General features: G+C 40.7%; 1 pseudogene; it reads right to left on the reverse strand.

Moving 5' to 3' along the window:
• Window positions 1-5,164: 5,164 nt before the first annotated feature.
• Window positions 5,165-6,814, reverse strand: LOC143941245 (zinc finger BED domain-containing protein 4-like; annotated as a pseudogene).
• Window positions 6,815-8,347: the final 1,533 nt, after the last annotated feature.

Here is an 8,347-nt window from a genome sequence, read left to right on the forward strand (position 1 = left end):
CCCAAGGGAATTGTGCGATGACAGGCTTTTGGCGGAAAATCCAACCATTTGTATGCTCCATCGAACAATTGTTGGATTTTCCGTGGACAAATGTATGTTGTCCAAGGTACAAACGCATGCTTAGAAGCAATGATGATCCAGAAGCAGTCGGTTATGTAAGCTATCGTTCGTAATAGAGAATTAACATTTGTGATGCTGCAAATTGTGAAATTTCGAAATGCAGCGCACATTCTCTTCTTTAATGGGATAATAAGGAAGCTGCTTTGCTGGAGTTATTGCAAACAAATTTTCAGAGGCTTTTTATTTTCTAGTGATATCAAGAATATTATGCTTGATTTTTTTTTTTTTTTTTGGTGCAAGTTACCACAACACCATTATCCCATAGTTTTTAAGATCAAAGATACAACTATGTTGGTGTCCCTTGTTAATTTTACATTTACAAATGTAACTGCCTACTCCCAAACTGTCATTTTGAAGTAAAACACCTAGCCAAGTATCATTCTACACAATTGTTTTTTTTATTGTGCATTAAAAAAGTAAACAAAATTAGACATGCTATCTGCCAATAGAACTTAACAAAAAAGTGCATTTATGCATCCAAAAATATAGAAAATATACGAAATAAAATCGTTATTCAACCAAAAAATAAAATCAAAGCCTCATGCATGTGTCCTGCTTCTTAATATAGGGGGTTGACAATGCCAAGAGTTGGTGAAATCAGGGGTCTGTCATCCAGAGATAATTCCGAAAATCATCTGGATTATTCTCTTGGAGTTCCCGCAACAAAGGTATATTACATAATTGGTCACAATTAATAAAGCAACCAATTTTTGGTCCAAGTAATCCTCCTCCTCCTCCTCCTGTTCCTGGACTGGACTTGGGTCAAAGCAATAACTCCAAGACCAATAATAAAATGTTATCTCTTCTGATTCCGCAACATGGCTGGTTGACTAATGGCCATTCAGAAACTAACTGACAATAGGTGAGTATAGCCTCAAGTTACCAGTAATTAGAAATGAAATACGGGTACCATCATCCTGAGTTCATAATGGAGAGAGGTTGGTTGGTAGAGAAATGCCCGGGCAGCTGCTCACACTGGCCCTCAAACACTTTTAACCAACAAGGCAACAGATTTGGACTACTGGTACTAGGCAATTAACAAAACAAACTAGTTAAAATTAATACAATTTACAGACAAAAATTCATTAAAATATACTCCATATGTACACCACAATTCATGAATTCCTAACGGGTCAGTCCCGAGAATTTCAGAGGAAAGGGGGTGCACGGAGTTTCCTCGACTAGTAATAAATAAATAAATCATACAAAAAAACGGAGCAGAATATCATCGGAAAGGTTCATTTACAATACACAGACATTTTTATGAAAGATAAGGAAATCAGTTTCCCCCATAATAGAAACAGGATGCAGGCAGGAGGACCCATTATTTCCCCTGGTGGCGGACACAGGGGATTAGTTGGACAAGCTCTAATTGAAAAAAATTACTCTTTATTAAAAGTAATAGTATACACATGCTGTGTCGGTAAAGATTTACAACATGATGGAACTAAGTGGCCCAACACCAATAAGTGAACGTGATGACAAAGAAGGGGAGGAACCAAAACTGAAAAAGGGGGGGGGAACAAGGGGATAAGGGGGAGAATGGGAAGAAAAGAGGGGGGGGGCAAGGGAAAATGAAGGGGGAAAGTGAGGTATGATAGAGGATAGATCATCCTCCTCCCGATGAAGCGGGCTCCCCCGTGAAACTAGTCGAGGAAACTCCGTGCACCCCCTTTCCTCTGAAATTTTCTCGGGACTGACCTGTTAGGAATTAATGAATTATGGTGTACATATGAGAATGTTTTAATGTACTTTTGTCTGTAATTGTTCTTTTTTGCCTTTATTAAATTGTATTTATTTTAAATAGTTTGTTTTGTTAATTACCTATTACCGGTATAGTCCAAATCTGTTGCCTTGTTGGTTAAAAGTGTTTGAGGGTCAGTGTGAGCAGCTGCCCGGGCATTTCTATACCAACCAACCTCTCTCCAGAAACGAACTGAAAAGTGTGAAATGAAAAGCGCAAATCAACACTCACCAAACTTCTAGTAACATGAGATTAGCAGAAGAAGCCCAGGCGCTAAAGATCTGAAAAAACAGGTAGTACATCAATACATTTGTGTTTGTTGGCCAACAATTGTGTGCCATTTGTATGCAAGACAAGTTTTTGGCCAACATCCTTTGGACAAAAGTCAGCGGTTTTGTCTGTGGAAAATCCGATCGTGTGTATGAGACTTAACTCCCTCAAGGAATGGATTCCTTTCCCTATTGGGGCCTGTTCCAGCAGATCTGCCAGTGTTTCTTGGGACTTTCAGAATCAACCATCTGGTTTGCAAGGCCGACACCTGGCCTTCTGTTCATACTTTTTACTAGGTAGGTATTGATTCTGATTTCAAATGCAAGACGCTTCAATATGGTGGGTCCACTGACCTTGTACTGTTCAATTAATATAAAGGGAGTTTTGACCAGTAAATTCCATATCTTGGCGTACAGGACACAGGTCCCTCTCCTCTTTTTCCTTCAAAACTGGAGTCCCATGGATTGGGTGTGGGTATATGAAGGTGCACTAGGGGCATTACCTGAAAAGCTTTTGCCAGTGTCCCCTTAATGTAACAGCATATAACCTGTGTTCTATGACTTCCTGTTCTTTACTGTACTCCAAGATATATAGGATTTACTGGCAGGTCAAAATTCAAAGTTTGTGGAAAAAGAAACATGAGCAATACTACCTAACTAGAAATGGATACATAGTTGGTATAACCACCTCAAAACTGGACACTTTCATCCCCTTCCTGCCCTGGCCAATTTTCATCTTTCAGTTATCTCGCACATTGAATATCAATTACTCAGGCATGCAACACTGTACGCAAATTAATTGTCTTTTTTTCTAGACAGCTAGAGCTTTCCTTTGGCGGTGTGTAATTGCCACTTGTTTATGTATGTGTATATATATTAGGGCTCGACCGATACCGTTTTTTTTCAGTACCAATGCCGTTTTGTCGGCCTCCTTTCTGGCCTATAGCCGATATCAGGTGCCGATATTTTGTACATTTAAAGTTTTGAAAAATCAACATTTTCTACACAAATCTGGACATGAACATGTTAATGTTTATTCACATTTTAAACATTAAAGCGGCGTTCTGCCTGCAAAAAAAAAATATATATATAAGTCAGCAGCTACAAATACTGCATCTGCTGACTTTTAAAATAAGGACACTTACCTGTCCAGGGCGCCCGCAATGTCCTCACCCGAAGCCGACCAGGTGGAGGCGTCGGCATTTTAACCCTTTCATGCCTAAGCCTATTTCTGACATTTGTTGCTTACAAGTTAAAATCAATATTTTTTGCTAGAAAATTACGTAGAACCCCCAAAGATTATATATATATTTTTTAGCAGAGAATCTAGAGAATAAAATTGTGATTATTGCAATATTTTGTCACACTGTATTTGCGCAGCGGTCTTTCAAACACAATTTTTTGGGAAAAAATACACTTTCATGAATTAAAGAAAAAAAAATAGTCAGTTATGTTAGCCCAATTTTTTTGTACAATGTGAAAGATGATGTTACGCCGAGTAAATAGATACCTAACATGTCACGCGTTGAAATTGTGCACACTTGTGGAATGGCGACAAACTACGGTACCTAAAAATCACCATAGGCGATTCTTTAAAAAAAAAAAAAAACGGTTACCAGGTTAGAGCTACAGAGGAGGTCTAGTGCTAGAATTATTGCTCTCACTCTGATGATCGTGGCAATACCTCATGTGTGATTTGAACACCGTTTACATATGTGGGTGCAACTTACGTGTGCGTTTTCTTTGCTGTGCAAGCTCGCGGTGGGCACTTTAAAATATATATATATATTTTTCACCATGTCTCTTTAAAAAAAAAAAAAAAAGATCATGATCACTTTTATTGTTATCACAAGGAATGTAAACATCCCTTTTGACAGTAATAGGTGGTGACAGGTACTCTTTATGGTGGGATCGGGGGTCTAAAAGAACCTAAATCCCTCCTTTGCACTTCAAAAGTATTCAGATCGCCAAAAACAGCAATTCTGAATACTGTCAATTTATTTATTTTTTTAATTAGTAGCCGAGTAAACTGGAAGTGGCGTTGTGAAATCGCTTCCATGTTTACACATAGGAAACTGGCAGGAAGCCATTTGCAGCTCCCTGCCAGTCTCAATGTAGCCGGCGGAAGTGCCGGATCGTGGATTGAGTCTCCCGGTGGGACGGGAAGAGTGGAGGAAGGTGGCAAGAGGGGGGTGTCCCCTCCCGCTCCTCTGGGATAACAGCCGAGTGGCTTTTAGCCACATTGGTTGTTATCCCTGAAGAGCCGACCGCCCGCTCTAAAAAACCGTGCCGGGATGATGCCTGCAGCTGCTGGCATCATTCCAGTATAACCCCTTAAACCTGAGGCTGCATATGTGTGTACGGTCAGCGCTAAGGGGTCAAGTAATGGAATCAGGGAGTGACAGGTATCTCCTCCCCCTGAGAGGGGCCAAATGTGACACCGGAGGGTGGGGAGGGAACCAGATAAGCGGAAGTTCCATTTCTGGGTGGAACTCCATGTCTGTCTGCACCATGGTGTGATGAACGAGGCCTAAAAGTAAACAACTAGGAAAAATAAAGTGCTTGAAAAATAATAATTTATTAAATGGCTTCCCAAAACATAGAAACATTGCATACTTATAAACTGCATTGTACTAGACAGTGGACACACTACATTTTCTTCAATGCTCTCAGTTAAGTAGAACAATATTATAGTGCAGAAACCATAACATTTCAGCATGTTCACCTGTTAAATGGGTTTTTTTTCATATATTGCTGCCACTTCACTAAAAGCTCACTTGGTACAGAGGAAGGAGGAGTATCTTCTAGCATGAGAGGCAAGTCTTTTGTAGCATGCCTCATTTTCTTTCCACCACTGAAGAAGATCACCACTTCTGTCAATTACTGTTTCCTTCAAATAGAGATGATGTTCATCATCCAGGCTGATTATTGCAGATTTAGAAGAATCCTCCACATGAGGCCCCATAACATGCTGAATGTGGCATCAATTTGACCACAACGATTCTCTTCTGCCCATTGTCTTTTTGGATGTTTAGATTAGTAACATCCTCTTCCTGACTTGACCTTTCTGCAGGAACCTCCTATTGAATATCTTCTGTCGTACATCATCAAAAGAGAAAGCATGATTCTTGTATTGAGGATCCAAATGACATGCCAGCACATTTTTATTCTCCTTTATGCTTTTCAAAGAATTTAGTGAGGCTGTCCCTTATGACCTGCCTGAATGTGTTAATGCCACATGTGTTGGGTCCTTCCTTCTCTTGAAGAAGCATCTTTAGCACTCTCACACATGGGATGACAGAAGATGGATGAATCGTAATGACTCACCTCTAGTGTCACTTCCTCTATGGGGAGGAGGGTCTCAATGACATTGGCTGCAACAGTGATGGCAAACCTTGGCACCCCAGATGTTTTGGAACTACATTTTCCATGATGCTCATGCACTCTACAGTGTAGTTGAGCATCATGGGAAATGTAAGTCCAAAACATCTGGGGTGCCAAGGTTTGCCATCACTGGGCTACAATATCCCACTGATCAGCAGTAGGACAATATCCTCCATGTTCACCTAAATAGATGTTAAGATCTCGCGTCTGTTCCAGCATTCTTTGCAGCATGTAAAGCGTTGAGTTCCATTGTGTTGGAACAGCCTGAATCAAGCTGTTTTTGGGTAGGCCAAGGTGAATGCACCTCAGTTGCTGCTTGGCAAGGATTGAATGGTGGAAATGGCCTGTGCACTTCTTCAGCATGCCAATTATATCAATCAAAGCTCTCTGGCTTGACAGACCATCATTTAACACAAGTGTGCCATGCAACTGGAGTCTGACACTTCAGCATGACTCATTCCTTTCATGTTTCCTCCACTGTCTTGAAGCACAAGCATTACTCTGTCTTTGTTTATTCTCCAGTCTTCAAGCATTCCTAGAAACATTTCTCGAATGCCTCATTTCCACTGAGTGGATCGGTTCAGGTCAGTACAATTTGGAAGGGTTAGAATGGTCCAGCCTATTCAGGTGTGAGCATTTCCACTGCAAGTCGGACCACCCGGGGCCATACGGGGATTAGAAAAAATGCCTAGTGTGGTTTAACACTGATTGGCAGATGTTTTTCTATCCGCCAATCAGTGGAATGTATCGTAGCTCCGTCCTAACCATACCTGACCATTTTCTATGGCCCCACATCTGAAGCAGGACCCTGAATGGTGCGGTATGGTTTGGTTGTATGAGCCGCTTTCATAATGGAAACACTCAAAATAGCGTACCGAAACGATCCGCTCAGTGGAAACAAGGCATAATGTACTCCCCAGTGTGGTATCCTTGCATCACTTTTGTATTCAACACCAATTGCCTTTTTGTCCATCCGCTGTCAATGAAGTGGCATGTAAGACTCATTAGTGACTCTGTTGGTCCTGAATGAGAGTAAGTTGCCAGCATTCTCTGGTTGCAGCATAGTCTTTACTTTCTCAACTACCTTTTGGTGAATCTTTCCCAGCATTTTGGTTCTGTAATATGTTCCACTCTTCATTGTGTACCTTGGCTCAGCTATGGACATCAACAGCTTAAATCCAGAGTCATACACCATGGTAAATGTCTGAATATCAGTAACCATCATCTCTGTGATTGCTTTGTCCACCAGTTGAGATCTTCCATCCAAATTTAGGCACTTAGCTTTTTTCTGAAACATATCTTTTTTTGTTGTCTGGGATATTGGTATTTCACTTTGTGTTTCAGTTTTTTTCTCTGTGCTTCATTATATAATTCAACATGATGAAGTCTTATGCCCCGTACACACGATCGGATTTTCCAACAACAAATGTTGGATGTGAGCTTGTTGGCTGAAAGTCCGACCATGTGTATGCTCCATCGAACATTTGTTGTCAGACTTTCCGCCAACAAATGTTGGCTAGCATGTTCTCAAATTTTCCGCTAACAAAATTTTGTTGTCGGAATTTCCGACCATGTGTACAAAAGTGTGACGCGCAAAAGTTCACGCATGCTTGGAATCCAGCAGAAGGAGCCATACTGGCTATTGAACTTCCTTTTTGTCGTACATCACCACGTTTCCATGTTTGGGATTGTTGGCCAATATTTATGTGACCGCGTGTATGCAAGACAAGTTTGAGCCAACATCCTTCAAACAAAAATCCACGGTTTTATTGACGGAAAGTCCGATCGTGTGTATGGGGCATTAGATGGGCATGATCAGATAGTGTCGTTATTTCTATCTTTGTTACCTTCACAAGATCCAGCTGTCTATGATTTACCAATATATAATCTAATCTTGAATGTGTCCCATGCACAGGGGAAAAAAAGGTATAGTCTTAGAATTTAGCCTGTTGTACTCACCACACGTCTATAATTTGGCATTGATGCATCTTAAGTTTTATCATTTTTAATTGAGCCTTACTCATCCCCTGTGATCGTGACGTGCTATCAACTGAAGGATCCATACAAAAATTTAAATCTCCAGCTAGGATGACCTCCCCTGTCTTGAAATCCATTAACTGGCCCAGCACCTGCTTCAGGAATCTTGGCGGATTTTTATTGGGGCTATAAAGATTTGCCAAGGTGTATGTCCTCTTTCCCAATCTACCCGTCACAAAAAGGGAACGCCCCTGAGAATCTATCAGTCTATCTAGCAACGTAAATTTTATATTTTTTGCAAACCCAAGTGCCACCCCTTAGCCCACCTAGTAGGAGAATCACCATAATACCAGGTCGGGAAGTCTTTAGAATATATTTTAATATTTGTCTCCTGAGTTAGGTGTGTCTCTTGCAAGAACACCTCCTCTGCTTGGTACTGCTGAAGTTCTCTTAATATCTTATGTCTCTTAACCAGAGAGTTAAGACCTTTAACATTATATGTAAAAAAATGTATTTCCATCTTCTATATTATTCACAAGTGGAACTAAGCGACTTTGTATATGGGTGCTGCCTTTGGGTCGTGTGTTTTACTAGTTTCTGCAAGGCGTATCTCCTCCCCCCCCCCCCCCTTGATTTAATCGAATTTTCTAATTTAGCAAACATTTCCGTTTTCTTTGGAATTTGCGCCATATTCCTTTGCTCTGCTGTCTCACTTAAGTCCCGTACGCTCCCTCCAAGTCAATTTAATCTCTAGACTTATCCCCGTTCTGCTTTTTGTTTCTCCAGGTCTTTCTTCTTCTCTTTAGTCCCCTGTTGCTTTTTTTTCCATTCCTGGGCTTTTTAGGCTGACGTC

The sequence above is a fragment of the Lithobates pipiens genome, unplaced genomic scaffold (assembly GCF_037356315.1).
Source record: "Lithobates pipiens isolate NorthernLeopardFrog02 unplaced genomic scaffold, aLitPip1_a1.2 Scaffold_3, whole genome shotgun sequence".
NCBI lineage: Eukaryota > Metazoa > Chordata > Amphibia > Anura > Ranidae > Lithobates > Lithobates pipiens.